The sequence below is a fragment of the Piliocolobus tephrosceles genome, chromosome 7, assembly GCF_002776525.5.
Source record: "Piliocolobus tephrosceles isolate RC106 chromosome 7, ASM277652v3, whole genome shotgun sequence".
Lineage (NCBI taxonomy): Eukaryota > Metazoa > Chordata > Mammalia > Primates > Cercopithecidae > Piliocolobus > Piliocolobus tephrosceles.
In genome coordinates this window covers 64,344,853-64,362,637 of record NC_045440.1, presented here as the reverse complement: position 1 = coordinate 64,362,637, position 17,785 = coordinate 64,344,853, and positions in this window count along the sequence as shown.

The following is a 17,785-nucleotide window of genomic DNA, read 5'->3' as shown; positions in this document are numbered from 1 at the left end:
CCTTCTCTTTCCTTTCTCTGGCCTTCAGGGACAAAAGGCTTTGGAGGCTTTTAGAAACTGAAGAATGCAGAAGAACCAAGCAGGTATGTTCACATGTTGAATTCTGGTTTTGCCCCTTAACAATTGTGTGTCCATTAGGTTATGTTTCTTTAGGTCTCATTTAACCTTCAGGGAAACAAGGAAAAGACCGACTTTACAGACTCGGAGATGTTGATATGACCCAATGAAATAAAACAGAGAAGGTGCCTGGGCCAAATGCCTGCACATGGTATGCACCCAAGAAATTATCGTGTGAATAGTTAGAAGTAATCGAGTAGCTTATCCCTGCCAGGCACTGTGTCAACTTTTTCAACCATCCTGCAGGGAGTATCGAGGGGCTTGTAGTTGTGTCCAAAATTCAGCCTTCAGAATCTAAAACATTAAAATGCCTGCCAGTTCCGTCTTACACTTATTCTTCGACTAGACAATTGTTGAGCACTTTTTATCTGTCAAGCTGCGCATTTGAGACTGGAAATACAAAAACTTAACAAAATTACCTTCATATTTCACAATTGAATGAGAGACATATGTATACTAACTTTAAACACTGACTGCAAAAAGGAATCATATGAATAGAGAAAAGATTATTAAAGATGAACCTTATAAAAATTTTCTCAAATGTGAATGTTTTTGTTTTTAAATTTACTCCCATGCTTACGATTCTATTCTTTAACACATAACTCTGTAAGGGGCTGCATTTTGCACCTCTACAAATGGTGTTTACATTGGAACAAAGTGAAAAATGACAGACCCAAGCAGTATCAATCAGTCCTAGATACTGTAATGCATCATTTCCAGCATTTCATAAGCTTGATAGGGTCCCTCCATTTTTATGGTAGGCTAAGGATATGGAACTGTTAATAGGGCAACAATAGGAAGAAAAATGTTCCCCCCGCCCCCTGCCACCGACCCCTGCCAAAACACCAGCTTTTGAACACAGTCATTGCTGAGGCCTCACAGTACTGACTCAGGTACCTGTGAAAACAGAAGTAGAAAAAACAAAAATTGGAGGTGGTGCAGTTTTAGGAAAATGTAAGAGAGGATTGAGAGAATGAAACTGATCCAGCCTTACCCCAGGCCAAGGTAAGTCACTACATCCATGCCTGCAGAAGGCTGCCTAGGCTTCCACTACAGCTTCCCCCAGCTCTGCACAAAGGAAAGCTAAGGGCTTAGTCCAGAAGCTCAGCTCAAGCTCAACTCTGAATATGCTTCTCAGCATGAGTTGATAATGAGGTACATATCTAATAAGTAGCCAGCATTTAAAATCAAAAATAGCTTTGTTAAATGCTTATGATTGTGTGATATAAATGTTTACTCAGCACACAGCATCAAATTTATCCTCAGAGCAAGGCAATGACCTAACAGGAATAACACGATTTAAACTGTTTCTTAGGCCCAAGTACTGTTTGCAAAACGCTTTAGAGACTTCCTTATAATGTAAGCTGGAAAGCCAAGATAAGCCTTTGTTTATAGCATATGAAATCTTAGAAAATATTCTACCCTGTGAATTATGAATTAGCAACATTTCACTATTTTTCCTGAAGGAAATTGCAGGCACTGGCCCTGTAGAAAACCCAAACAAGTCCTTGGAACTATGACATTAAAAAGTCTCTCAGTATTTACAGGGCTATAAGTGGAAAAAGGTCAAGGCCCTGAGGAAGCACATCATTTAAAAGAAAAAAGGAGAAAGAACATCAGCATTTTCCTCTGAAAACTCTACACTTTTCCCCTGGAAAAGGAGCAATTATCTGCGTCACACAAGATATAGCAATATTCTACTTGCCCTTCTAGATACAGAAAATAAATGTATTTCTGTATGAGGTCTATCTTAAGCACCCTTTCCCTGCCCTGTTTAGCACCTTCTGCCATCTCTTGGAACCCCCTAAGTCTCTAGTACTATTTTGATGCCTGAAAATCAGACCTTTTCCCTCATCCCCTTCCCGTCCACTCTTTCTTTTGTCCACGTTGCTATTTCAAATGAGTTCATAATAAAGAGGAGAAATCCCTGGACTTGAGATCAGAGGTCTTGAATTTGAGTGATTTGCATTCATGGATGGGGCCTAAGCATCAGTATTTTTAAAAACTTCCCAAGCATTCTGATGTGAAGTTAGAATTAGAAGTAACTTGCTCTTAACTGCTGGTAGTAATACTCAACTAGAACACCTCTTAGTATGCAAGTGGATAAACTCCTGTTTTTCATTAGTATAAATTTGTTGTGATACCCAATATAAAAAAAGAATTGTCTAAGGATGAATGTTTGCGCTCTCTGGCAAGCTAGTGAGAAAGCAACCTTGTGTGTCAGTGAGTCTTCTCAAATCTCCAACTCTGCCTACCCAGGAACTGGTCCTAACTCAGACAATACTTGTTCTTCCTTTTGCTGCCAGTAAAGGATACTAAGGGACAGTGCAAGATAATCAAAATGCCACAGGGTTCCTTCATTTAATTGTATTCATGGTTGAACTCAAGCATGATCTCGTAAGTTTAGACCTTTTCCAGTTTCCTCGGGAATAGAGTCTGGTGAATTGTATTTTTCCCTGAAAGAAGGACATTTTTGTTTATAACCCAACATGCAAAATAATATGCTTAAATAAAAAGGCAAACCTACTCATATCTCCTATGTAAAGCCCAAAGAACTGTTTGAGAGGAGATCAGGAAGCATACAAGTTTGCTGATATCATATCTTATCAATAAAAATCAATGCAAGCAAATATATTACCAAACCATTTCTGGAAAGCAGCTGTCTTCTCCCAAATTAAGAGTAGGCTTCCAGCCAGTCATTTGGATAACATTCATTACAAAAGCATACTCTCACCTTCCCTTCCAGATGAAACTTCCTACTGTGATTCATAAACATGGCTGTACCTCTAAATAGACTGGGACTTCCTTTTGATATCTTAACAATATTTACTAAATAATATTTAAGGGTGACTCCTGGGAATTCATATTATTGAAAAGTTTCTTGTATACAGATGGATTATTCAGTAAATAGGGTTGGAGTAACCAGAAATTCTGATCCAAAAAAATAAGTTGGAGCTGTACCTCACACATTAAAACAGGATAAAATTTAAATGGATCACAACCTAAAAATAAATAAATATAACAATAAATGAACAAGAAAGAAACTGTGACAAAAATTTTTTGTCACCTCAGAATAAAAGCAGCTAAAGCACATGACAGAAAAGATTAATTCAGCAATGCAAAAACTATATATTAAAAATAATAACTAATTATATATTTATATATGTTACAAATATATAAATATATAAGTATATCATGTGTATATATGTGAGTGTGTATATTTATGTGCGTGTATGTATATGTGTACATATATATGCATATATATATATATAAAATAAAGTCAAAAGTTAAACACAAAACTGGAAAAAAACATAACTTATATGATACTTAAAATGCTGATTTTCTGGTCGGGCATGGTGGCTCACGCCTGTAAGCTCAGCACTTTGGGAGGCCGAGGCAGGCGGATCACAACGTCAGGAGTTCGAGACCAGCCTGGCCAATATAGTGAAACTTCGTTTCAACTAAAAATACAAAAATTAGTCGGGCATGGTGGCAGGCACCTGTAGTCCCAGCTACTCAGGAGGCTGAGGCAGGAAAATCATTTGAACCTAGTAGGTGGAGGTTGCAGTGAGCCAAGATCACACCACTGCACTCCAGCCTGGGCAACAGAGCGAGATTCTGTCTCAAAACAAAAACAAAAACAAAAACAAAAAACAAAAAACTGATTTTCTTAATGTAAAGGATTCCAACAAATTAATATGGAGAATTCTCAGAGAGAAGGAGAAAGACATATTGGAGATGGTAGGCAGGACAGTTTAACATTACCCATGTCACTCCTTACCCAACTCCAAGCTACACAGCATGGAGAGCGGTACCATCCACTTAGGGAAGAGAGAGGAAAGTAAAGTGTAGGACTTTGCGCCAGCCTCAAATACTGTCTCACCATAGTAAAACTGAGCACTATGAGATCCCCACAGCCCCTGACTCCAAGCTGGTACACATGGACTGAGTCTCTAGACTTGCCCAGGCACCAGAAGGGAACCCATAGCCCCTGCAAAATAAACCTGAGTTCAGCCAACTTCAGTGGCCTTAGGCTCCAAATAACCAACCCACACTAACAGGCAGAAATCGGCAATCAGGGCTTGGATTCCAGACCAGTGTTATGCCAGCTCCCATGGCTAGAGAGAATTTCAGTCAAGCAATGCAACCAACCATAATAGTCCTGGACTTAGGATACCCTCTAGAGCTGAAATTGCACCAGCAGGCACAGGCTCAGTCACCGCAAAAAATGACCTGCCTAGAATTTCTGGACAGGTTTAATGTTGAAGGATATTCCCAGATGAAGCCAGACTACAAAGACTGGAGTAAGTACCTACTTTTTCAATGTGCATACATTAACATATATCGAGGATCAAGAACATTCAAGGAAGCATGACATCATTAATTGGGCAAAATAACATGTCATCATAAAGAGATGGAGATATATGAATTATCTAACAAAGAATTCAAAATAGCTGCTTTAAGGAAGCTCATAGAACTTCTGAATTTGACTGCATACAGTTATCTGTTAGTATCTGCAGTAAATTGGTTCCATAACCCCCCTGTGGATACCAAAATCCAGGGATGCTCAAGTCCTGGAGTCACTCTGCAGAACCCATGGATATAAAACATTGTCCCTCTGTATCAGTGGATTCTGTATTACATGAACACTATATTTTGATCAACAATTGGTTGAATTTGTGATTCAGGAATCCACAAATACAAATACAAAAGGTTGACTGTATTTACTTTCATCAGTGAGTTTTCTACTTTCAGATGTTTCAGAGAAACAAGTGAGATATTTATCAGATACTGAAATCATTTTAAAAAATTGAGCTAAAATAATATAAAAAATAAAATAAAAAATGAAATAGCACCAACAGCAGAGTTGATCAAGCAAAAGAAGATGTAAACTCAGAAAGACTATGTGAAAACATATGGTCAAAAGAGAAAAGAGTTACAAGAAATGAAGAAAGCTTACATGATTTATGGGACAGCATCAAAAGTCACTGGTGTTTGAGAGGGAGGAGAGAAAGACAAAATGGTAGAAAACTTAATTGAAGAAATAATAGCAGAAAATTTTCCAGATCCGGAGAAAGACACTGATATCAATGTACAGGAAGTTCAAAGGTCACCAATCAGATTCAATCACAATAACATTACCCTATGACATATTATTAATAAAACTATCAAAGATTGAGGACAAAAAGATGACCCTGAAAGTAACAAGAGAAAAAAACACACACATATAAGGACATTTTTATAAGGCTAGCACAGGATTTCTCAGCAGAGACCTTACAAGGGCAGGAGAAAGTGGGATATTTTATAGTGCTGAAGGAACAAATTGTCAACCAAGAATACTGTATCCAGCAAAGCTATTCCTCAGAGATAAAGACTTTCCAAGCCAGACAAAAACTGAAGAACTTCATCACCACTAGACTTGTCTTACAAGAAACGCTAAAGGAAGTTCTTCAAGCTGAAGAAAGGGCACCAATGAGTAACATGAAAGCATCTGAAAGTAGAAAACTCACTGGTGAAAGTAAATACAGTCAGCCTTTTGTATTTGTGGGTTCCTCATTCACAAATTCAACCAACTGTTGATCAAAATACAGTGTTCATGCAATACAGAATCCATCTTGGAACTGCTGCAAAAGTGATGGGGAGAATGGAACCAAGTTGGAAAACAATCTGCAGGATATTATCCAGGAGAACTTCCCCAACCTAGCAAGGCAACCCAACATTCAAATTCAGGAAATACAGAAAATGCCACAAAGATACTCCTCGAGAAGAGCAACTCCAAGACACATAATTGTCAGATTCGCCAAGGTTGAAGTGAAGGAAAAAAATGTTAGGGGTAGCCAGAGAGAAAGGTCAGGTTACCCACAAAAGGAAGTTCATCAGACTAACAGCGTATCTCTCAGCAGAAAATCTACAAGGCAGAAGAGAGTGGGGGCCAATATTCAACATTTTTAAGAAAAGAATTTTCAACCCAGAATTTCATATCCAGTCAAACTAAGCTTCATAAGTGAAGGAGAAATAAAATCCTTTACAGACAAGCAAATGCTGAGAGATTTTTGTCACCACCAGGACTGCCCTACAAGAGCTCCTGAAGGAAGCACTAAACATGGAAAGGAACAACCAGTACCAGCCAGAGCAAAAACATGCCAAATTGTAAAGACCATCAATACCAGGAAGAAACTACATCAACTAATGAGCAAAATAACCAGCTAACATCATAATGAAAAGATCAAATTCACACATAACAATATTAACCTTAAATGCAAATGGGTTAAATGCTCCAATTAAAAGATATAGACTGACAAATTGGATAAAGAGTCAAGACCCATCAATGTGCTGTATTCAGGAGACCCATCTCATGTGTAGAGACACACATAGGCTCAAAATAAAGGGATGGAGGAAGATCTGCCAAACAAATGCAAAACAAAAAAAGGCAGGGGTTGCAAACCTAGTCTCTGATAAAACAGACTTTAAACCAACAAAGATCAAAAGAGACAAAGAAGGCCATTACATAATGGTAAAGGGATCAATTCAACAAGAAGAGCTAACTATCCTAAATATATATGCACCCCAATACAGGAGCACCCAGATTCATAAAGTAAGTCCTTAGAGACCTACAAAGAGACTTAGACTCCCATACAGTAATAATGGGAGACTTTAACACCCCACTGTCAACATTAGACAGGTCAATGAGACAGAAAGTTAACAAGGATATCCAGGAATTGAACTCAGCTCTGCACCAAGGGGACCTAATAGACATCTACAGAACTCTCCACCCCAAATCAACAGAATATACATTCTTCTCAGCACCATGTTGCACTTAGTCCAAAATTTACCACATAGTTGGAATTAAAGCACTCCTCAGTAAATGTAAAAGAACAGAAATTATAACAAACTGTCTCTCAGACCACAGTGCAATCAAACTGGAGCTCAAGATTAAGAAACTCACTCAAAACCACTCAATTACATGGAAACTGAACAAACTGCTCCTGAATGACTACTGGGTACAAAACAAAATGAAGGCAGAAATAAAGATGTTCTTTGAAACCAATGAGAACAAAGATACAACATACCAGAATCTCTGGGACACATTTAAAGCAGTGTGTAGAGGGACATTTACAGTACTAAATGCCCACAAGAGAAAGCTGGAAAGATCTAAAATTGACACCCTAACATCACAATTAAAAGAACTAGAGAAGCACGAGCAAACACATTCAAAAGCTAGCAGAAGGCAAGAAATAACTAAGATCAGAGCAGAACTGAAGGAGATAGAGACACAAAAATCCCTTTAAAAAATCAATGAGTCCAGGAGCTGGTTTTTTGAAAAGATCAACCAAATTGATAGACTGCTAGCAAGACTAATAAAGAAGAAAAGAGAAGAATCAAATAGAGGCAATAGAAAATGATAAAGGGGATATCACCACCGATCCCACAGAAATACAAACTACCATCTGATAACACTATAAACACCTCTATACAGATAAACTAGAAAATCTAGAAGAAATGGATAAATTCCTGGAAACGTACACCCTCCCAAGGCTAAACCAGGAAGAAGTTGAATCCCTGAATAGACCAATAACAGGCTCTGAAATTGAGGCAATAGTTAATAGCCTACCAAAAACAAAGAAGTCCAGGATGAGATGGATTCACAACCGAATTCTACCAGAGGTACAAGGAGGAGCTGGTACCATTCCTTCTGAAACTATTCCAATCAATACAAAAAGAGGGAATCCTCCCTAAATCATTTTATGAGGCCAGCATCATCCTGATACCAAAGCCTGGCAGACACACAACAAAAAAAGAGAATTTTAGACCAATATTCCTGATGAACATCAATGCAAAAATACTCAATAAAATACTGGCAAACTGAATCCAGCAGCACATCAAAAAGCTTATCCACCATGATGGGCTTCATCCCTGGGATGCAAGGCTGGTTCAACATATGCAAATCAATAAACGTAATCCAGCATATAAAAAGAACCAAAGACAAAAACCACATGATTGTCTCAATAGATGCAGAAAAGGCCTTTGACAAAATTCAACAGCCCTTCATGCTAAAAGTTCACAAAAAATTAGGTATTGATGGGACATATCTCAAAATAATAAGACCTATTTATGACAAACCCACAGCCAATATCATACTGAATGGGCAAAAACTGGAAGTATTCCCTTTGAAAACTGGCACAAGACAGAGATGTCCTCTCTCACCACTCCTATTCAACATAGTGTTGGAAGTCCTGGCCAGGGCAATCAGGCAGGAGAAAGAAATAAAGGGTATTCAATTGGGAAAAGAGGAAGTCAAATTTTCCCTGTTCAGAGATGACATGATTGTGTATTTAGAAAACCCCATCATCTCAGCCTAAAATCTCCTTAAGCTGATAAGCAATTCAGCAAAGTCTAGGGATACAAAATCAATGAGCAAAAATCACAAGCATTCTTATACACCAATAACAGACAGAGAGCCAAATCATGAGTGAACTCCCATTTACAGTTACTACAAAGAGAATAAAGTACCTAGGAATCCAACTTCCAAGGGATGTGAAGGACTTCTTCAAGGAGAACTACAAACCACTGCTCAATGAAATAAAAGAGGACACAAACAAATGGAAGAACATTCCATGCTCATGGATAGGAAGAATCAATATCGTGAAAATGGCCATACTGCCTAAGGTAATTTATAGATTCAATGCCATCCCCATCAAGCTACCAATGACTTTCTTCACAGAATTGGAAAAAATCTAAAGTTCATACGGAACCAAAAAAGAGCCCACATTGCCAAGATAATCCTAACCAAAAAGAACAAAGCTGGAGGCATCATGCTACCTGACTTCAAACTATACTACAAGGCTACAGTCACCAAAGCAGCATGGTACTGGTACCAAAACAGAGGTATAGACCAATGGAACAGAACAGAGCCCTCAGAAATAATACCACACATCTACAAACATCTGATCTTTGACAAACCTGACAAAAACAAGAAATGAGGAAAGGATTCCCTACTTAATAAATGGTGCTGGGAAAACCGGCTAGCCATACATAGAAAGCTGAAACTGGATCCCTTCCTTATACCTTATACAAAAATTAATTCAAGATAGATGAGAGATTTAAATGTTATGCCTAAAACCATAAAAACCCTAGAAGAAAACCTAGGCAATTCTTTTCAGGACACAGGCATGGGAAAGGACTTCATGTCTAAAACACCAAAAGCAATGGCAAAGAAAGCCAAATTGACAAATGGAATCTAATTAAACTAAAGAACTCCTGCACAGCAAAAGAAACTACCATAAGAGTGAACAGGAAACCTACAGAATGGGGAAAAAAAAATTGCAATCTACTCATCTGATAAAGGGCTAATATCCAGAATCTACAAAGAACTCAAACAAATTTACAAGAAAAAAAAAAAAAAACACATCAAAAAGTGGGTGAAGGATATGAACAGACACTTCTCAAAAGAAGACATTTATGCAGTCAACAGACACATGAAAAAAAATGCTCCTCATCACTGGCCATCAGAGAAATGCAAATCAAAACCACAATGAGATACCATCTCATGCCAGTTAGAATGGTGATCATTAAAAAGTCAGGAAACAACAGGTGCTGGAGAGGATGTGGAGAAACAGGAACACTTTAACACTGTTGGTGGGACTGTAAAATAGTTCAACCATTGTGGAAGACAGTGTGGCGATTCCTCAAGGATCTAGAACTAGAAACACCATTTGACCCAGCTATCCCATTACTGGGTATATACCCAAAGGATTATAAATCATGCTGCTATAAAGACACATGCACACGTGTGTTTATTGCGGCACTATTCACAATAACAAAGACTTGGAACCAACCCAAATGGCCATCAATGATAGACTGGATTAAGAAAATGTGGCACATATACACCATGGAATACTATGCAGTCATAAAAAAGGATGAGTTCATGTCCTTTGTAGGGACATGGATGAAGCTGGAAACCATCATTCTCAGCAAATTGTCTCAAGGACAAAAAGCCAAACACCACATGTTCTCACTCACAGATGAAAATTGAACAATGAGAACACGTGGACACAGGAAGGGGAACATCACACACCAGAGCCTGTCATGGGGTGTGGGGAGGGAAGAAGGATAGCATTAGGAGATACATCTAATGTAAATGACAAGTTAATGGGTGCAGCACACCAACATGACACATGTATACATATGTAACAAATCTGCATGTTGTGCACATGTACCCTAGAACTTACAGTATAATAAAAACAAAACAAAAGCATAAAAATAAAATAAAATAAAACCTCTGATTGCTTATTTAAAAAAAGAAAGTACAATTTATAACTGACCCTGTAGAGCAGTGCTTCTCTAACTTTAATGTGCCTACAAAGCAGCAGGGGATCTCAGCAAAATGCAGTTTCTGATTGAGTAGGTTTGAATTTGGGTCTGAGATTCTACATTTCTGACAAGCTCTCAGGTGATTTCAATGCTTCTGATCTGCAAAACACATTTTGAAGCACAAACTTTGTTGTCATTGTGTACTGCACGTAATGAACATAATGAACTTGTGATGAGTTCACTAAGTGTTAAATATTTAGGTTCTTCACACAAATATCCTTGATATACAACAGTTGGAGAAATGAACTGTAGTTTTTGATTGCCTGGGAATATATTATTTTTACTTGAAAAATAATATATTATAAGCTCCAACTATCCAAAAACTTGCAGTTCAACAGGTTTTCAGAAATTGTGTGTGTGTGTGTGTGTGTGTGTGTGTATGTATTAACTTCTGTATACATAAAATAACTCTGGGAAGCTTTGTAAAAATAACAAGAAATTTAACATTGAGTAGATGGGAACCATGAATAGTAGGCATATTTCACTATATTTCCTTTTGTACCTTTTGAATTTAAGTCATGTGACTACATTATTTTTAAGCCATTTAAAATCCTCCCTTCTGAAACTGATGACCTCTTGAAGTAGGACAAAAAGGAAGAAGGATTAATGCAGGTCTGAATCTACAGAAAGCTTTGCCAGGAAAAACATGATGCTGAACTGACCCTGACCAGTTTGCAATAATTTATATCTACACACAGAGGTTAATAAGCGTACAATGGCTATATCCTTAGTAAATGAGAATTTTTTACTTTTTCAACAATGTTGTGAAAAATATTTATTAAAACTATAGGTAAACTGGATTTTAAAATCACCTCATATGGAAGAACTTAACACTGAAAAGAAACAGTAGCCTATCTACCAACCTCTACTTAGGATAGTTCCACAGAGGAAGCCATTTTTAATATTTTCTTCCCAGGACTATGTCTATGCTGACAAGTCTGTAACTAGGTTTATGCACCTAGTTATAGATTTGGGAATTTATATATTAATCACATACTCTCTGCTATGATGGATGAATATTTAGCTCACACCATTCCTCACCTCCTCCTACCATCCCCTTAAAATAGTTATATTAGTATTCATTTTGGAATTTCCATTTGTTACATTTATAATGGTAAATAATATGTTTTCATTGTTATTTTTTATCCCATCAATTGATGTATTATCTCTTGACTCCCCACTCTGTATGATGAGAATGTTCTTGCTCTTGCCCTTCCTTGTAGCTCACTCTCCACCTTTGGTCCTCCAAATATTATCATCTGTATTTTACATTGACAAGGGGATGACATTTACATTCTGTTCTCAATCATAAATATGCAGTCCACATTTCATCCTAAAAGGTTTATCTTAAAAGTTTAACATTGATATGATTTGACTGTGTCCCCACCCAAGTCTCATCTTAAATTGTAGCTCCCATAATTCTCACATGTTGTGGGAGACGCCCAGTGGGAGATAATTGAATCATGGGGGGAATTCCTCCATACTGTTCTCATGGTAATGCATAAATCTCATGATGGTCTTTTAAGGGGAAACCCTTTTGCTTGGCTCTCCTTCCCTTTTTGCCAACCACCATGTAAGACATGCCTCTCACCTTCCACCATGATTGTGAAGTCTCTTCAGCCATGTGGAACTGAGTCCATTAAACCTCTTTTTCTTTATAAATTACCCAGTCTCAGGTATATCTTTATCAGCAGTATGAAAACTGACTAATACAAACATTTAAGGCAGTGTTACATAACTATAACCATAAAATTGTTGTTCGCTATAGCCAAATAGTATGATATGTGACTATATTTTATTTCTTACACAGCTGTTTTTCCTGAAGTTCCTGATTAATTTCTCATCTTTATTTCATTAACTAGTAATTTTAAGATCTCAGAATTTCCCCCTTATGCTCTTGTTTTTGTTCTATAATATCGTCATATTTTTCCAGTCTCTTCCTTCCCAGACTCTTCTATTTTCTGCTGCAATGTGTACCACTGCCTGCTAACACAATTCTTTTCTTCAACTTTTCTTTGTTGCTGTCCTGGGTTGTATCCCTGACACCTGGTGCATCTTTTCACTAGAGGGAAAGCTCTTGGCCAACACATCTCTCTGGCTACTGCAAGAAGACATTGCTCAGTATAACAAGCGGTTGAGGTTCTTGCAGAAAAGAATATAAAATGCCAAAATACCATATTCTGTGCTCTTTGCATGCCTCTAGAGTAGCAATCTATCTCTTTGAGGAGTTCTCTAAAATGATGACTCAAATAAGGCAATTTGGAACTTGATCTTAATTTAGTTATTTAACTCATGCCAGTTGTGATTCATTCTGTTTCATATTGAAACATTATACTTTATTTTTATTTCTGGTATTATTTGGCAGACATGAAATAGAACCACTTTTTTATAATAAAGAATGCTTCATTGTCAAAGAAGTTAAAATATCATGCATAGACTAATGATTAAGGTTTTACAATATTTTACTAATGTACTCTGATTCTATTTCCTTTATAATGATCTATTCTTTTAGAGTCTACTTCTTGAGATGCTGTTAGATGAGGTAGGAAAGAAGGTATATGATTACTCATAAACCAGATTAACTTTTCACTTTTTGACAAAGTATTATGTCATGGTTATATACATCCCTGATTCCATTTAAATATCTGTGTGACAAATATTCTGCAGAGGAAAAAAAAAAAAAACAGGACTTGAGTAATGTGACTAATTCAGCACACCAGCACACGTAATTTGTTAATGCAGTTAGTTCTGATTCAGAACTATGAAATTTTTAGAATTAATGGAATGCATAAAGATGGAGTCTAACTTTTACTTTTTTGGTAATGGTTCAATTTACACCAAACCCTAACCTTTTTGTGAAAAGATCAATATCTTGAAGACATTTAATGTGCAAATGGCTTATTTTGGTCATTTCCATTTTAAAACAAGACCTAAGAAATTTAATTTGTTTTCAGAGCTCACCGTCCCATTTTTGCTTCTGCTTAGTGAATGTTTACTAAGTGTACAGTGTTTATAGGTTCCTCCAACTTACCAAGCACAGTGCTAGATTCTCAGACAAATCAAAATAATTGAAATATATACTTCCCTCCAAGTATCTGGTAGTATAAATAGAGATATAAGAAACGTGCAGATGAAACAAACAAAAAAAATTTAAACAGTTCATTGTCAGAAGTACATTGTATGGCACTTAGAGAAAGATGAAGAAAGAAAGAAAGAGAAACAAAGGTTGGAATGCCCATGGAAGGCTTAATGACCAGAGATATGATGATAGAGTTAACCTGCAGGTTATTTTGATGCAAACATTTTAAACTAATTTAATGACTATGAAAGACAAGATTTTTCCACTTCATCTGGAGCATTATTTAACTTCTTGGGTATGTTTTCTTTCCCCTTATGTGATGGGCATAAGATAAAAAGATTAATGTTTGCTTTTGAAAGCTGGCTCTAAATGTCAACATTTTTGTGTATGTGTATGATATTGAGTAGTGCCTATTATTATAACCAAAAATCATACAAGAAAAAATCTTTATTCTTTGCAAGTAACTTGAATTCAGAAGACATGAACACTTTAGAACATACATAGGAAGTACAAGTACCTGATGACCAGCCTAAGTGCAGTGGAGCAGTCATCCCCCATGACTATCTGGATAAGCTTACTTTCAACACCAGACCCACAGTCTAGACTTTATGATATAGAAATAGTTCACTTAAAAATAAATATTTCCTGAAAACCCTAAAAACTATGAAAAGCAAAAGTATTAAGTTGAACCATATTAAACTGCTAGTTCTGTAGGTCAAAGTATCAGCAATTTTCTATGATGCAATAGAGAATAAGACTCTTTTCCAACATTATTTTCCTGGTAGCCAGTAACTATAGATCTGTCTTGGCAAAACAAATAAGTAAACCTAGAAAGGCTACTTTTACTAAATTTAAGGTTAAGGATAGATACATTATCTTTAAAGCAATCAAAATTGGCAACCAAACTTTTCTAAATTCTATGAAGTTTCTTGAAGAAGAGATGTCCTGAAGATGAAATTTCCTTGAAGAAGATTCCTTTGTGGGTCTCCTGCATTGATCGAGAATCACTAGCTTAATAAAATGTGTATTTGCTTTTCTGTAGATTGATTTAATAGATAGTGCTTATACTAGACCCTTTTAGAGTTTCATATAGGAAATAAGGCTAAGAAGACAGAGGGAAAATGTTTGTCAGCCTTGACCCAGAGCTCTCAGGAAAAAGAAGAGTAATATACTGAGGTCTATTCAGCCTTGGCTTCTCACAGATCGTAACCAAGATGCCAATTAACACTGAATGTGACAGTGGCTTTTGTGACGTGGACAGCTGGCCACTCAAGGATACACAAGGACCACCTGCTCGTATAACATAGGCCACCAAACAGGCACCAGATGGTGACAACATTTGAATGTTATTACTACAGTCACTTTCACCTCTGCTCCATTTGAACTGGACATTAAGAGAAAGAGCTGTGAAATTCACATTTGATTTTTGGAACAATATGGTTCTCCATAAATCTCACATGTATGACTTATTTGAAGCCAAAGAATCATTGCTGGGCATTGGTGGTCCAACAGAAGTTCTACATCATGTGGCAATTAGAAACAATTGGCTTAAACAAGATATACTACACCTGCTGAGATACCCGTATGGAAAACTTGGAGAGAAAAAAATGTAGAAAAATTAGCTACAGGAAAAGACTTGAGTGAGGTGATGGATTTGGGGGTAAATAGAAAAGTAAAAAATGTTTTCCAGAAGAGGCAAGTGTCAAAGCAGGAAAAGGAGCCAAGACATGCATATTTTTGGCACTATATTCCAAGTCCTTGAAATTTGATCCTGGCTATACAGATTGATAAGAAAGAACGTTCTAGAAATTTTTAGACATGCTTATTGCCCACACACACAAAAAAAGTGGTGTACTTTTTCAATCAATATGCACTAGAAATTTAAGAGAACATTCGAATTCAAATTGCTTCCCAAGATTGAACAAAATGCTCTGTTAAAGTGGTTAATGCCCAAAGCAATACAGAATAGTTACAAAGTAAAACTTATACAGCAATTCTTGAGACATAGTTTGTACTTTGGATGAAGAGGAATCCATGATTGTATTTCACAGGGAGGAAAAGACTTGATACATCATATCCAAATCCTTAGTAAAGAAAATAACATTTCTAAAAGCCAGGTGTGGAAAATACCAACAAATTATATAACAATCAAAAGTCCATAGATACTTCACTAACATAATTTATTCTGCATTATAGACTGACGTGGTCTCTACCCATCTATGAAAAAAAAAAAAATCAGATTCCCATTTCCCTAACAACATAGGTGAATCTTTTTGAGAACAGCAGCCAGATGTCCAATATGATTTCCTGAATTTCATAATAAAACTAACTTAGCAGGTGGCCCTAAGTCTCTAAATCAAATTGTTAGGGCTTTGGGGTATCCTAGCTAGGTAAAAAAGGTGTCAGTATGAAAATAATTCTGAAAAAAGCTAGAAACAGCAAAAGGAAAGAGCAGGAAAAAATATTGGTGAAATTTGACAAATGCATTTCTCAGCATTATGTCAAACATGTTTACTGAGCTGCGCAATTAATAAAAAATATTCTGTACTAGAGTCCCTAATTATTATTCTACACAGGACAGAACACCTCTTCATTATCCCTTTTTGAATTGATTGTGTACATCAAACAGTGGAGATATAAATAAAATATGCCTGCATGCATAATACCCTCACATTAAAGCTGGAGGCAATTAACCTATGATTTTTCATTAATTAAATTAAAATAAACTTCTAAAAAATGTCTAAAACCATAACAGGATTTTTAGTGTGTATTTTCCTCCCAATGATGCAGAGAGGCTGTTTACCAGATTTATCACAAATGCTGTTTTTGATTTTATCCTAGGCTTTTCTCTAATTTTCTCCTGAGGTTCCAGTCTCATTTAGCTAAACCCAGTCACAATGTCAGAGATTTGGGGGTTTTTTCCTATCTTTAAAAAATACCTGGTCTCATCAAGATTTTATTATTATTATTAAATTGTCCACGCATCTTCTCCTTGAGCTGGATTTATATTATGTAAGTGGAGAGCTGCAAATTATTTGGTGAATTTACTGAATATAGGCAGTTGAGCCACATAAATGGGATATCAGAAGGAAAGCATGGGCCTGAATATGGGGTTCCCTTAGCCAAGCTGGAAAGCTCTCCCTACCTCCTGCTTGGGCTCCTTCCAATTCCTTCTTGACTTTTCTGATTCCCAGTCATCACAAGTTGTTCATTCTTCCAGTATTCTCCCGTTTAAAACATGTTTTTATTTTAAAATCAGCGTAAAATGTTATATATATATATTCCAAGGAAGATAACCTTAATGCTCGAATTATTTTGTTTTGCTTTTCTCTAAAACCCTTCACAGACCCACTGAAATCTCACTATATTAAGGGACCACATATTCACAGATTTCTCCCACCTAAAGTCAACTCTTCTTGGTAGACAATTAGGTGTTCAAATTTTTCCTAAACATCATGTATTGGTTGACTTGTCTTTTCCTTATAAATTTACTGTTTTTATCCTATGCAGAGAATCTCTCCTTAAAATATTGTATTGCTTCCTTTTTCTTGATTCCCACCACCATGGCCTAATATGGACACCATTATTTTGCCCTTATACCTAAGTTCTCCTTCTAACTTGACTCATTGCCTCTAAGTTATTCTTCTACAATGTGCAGTACCTGTACTCTGACAACAAATCTTCCTACAGCCTTATTTTCCCCTGGACACCCTCATCACACACCTACATTAGCATGACAGCAAACATTATCCGTTACACATCCGACAAACATTGTCACCTTTCCCATCTATTTCCTGCTAGGAGAGTTCTGAATTTTGTATTCCAGTGGCAGAAGAGATTCTATAATCTTACCCAAACAAACAGCCCCTCCTCCATTCTATGATGGTCTACACCAGTCAACGGCTTAGGAGTAGGCACTTGACCCAGTTCTGGCCAATGAACTTTACAGGAAAGTCAGTGTGGGACTTCCATCCCTGAATAAAATGATAGCATCTCATAAGGAGAAAAAATCATAGTCCTACACCTTTCTCACAGCTTGGAATATTGGTATAAGAATGTGATGCCTAGTGCTATGCCAATAGATGAGAATAGATCAAAAAGACAAAAAAACAAACAACTTTGAGTCCTTTACAACACCATTGAGTTGCTGAACTAATGCTTCACGACTTTTTATTAAAGAAGAATAAGAAATGTAAAGTTAATATATTTAATTTATTT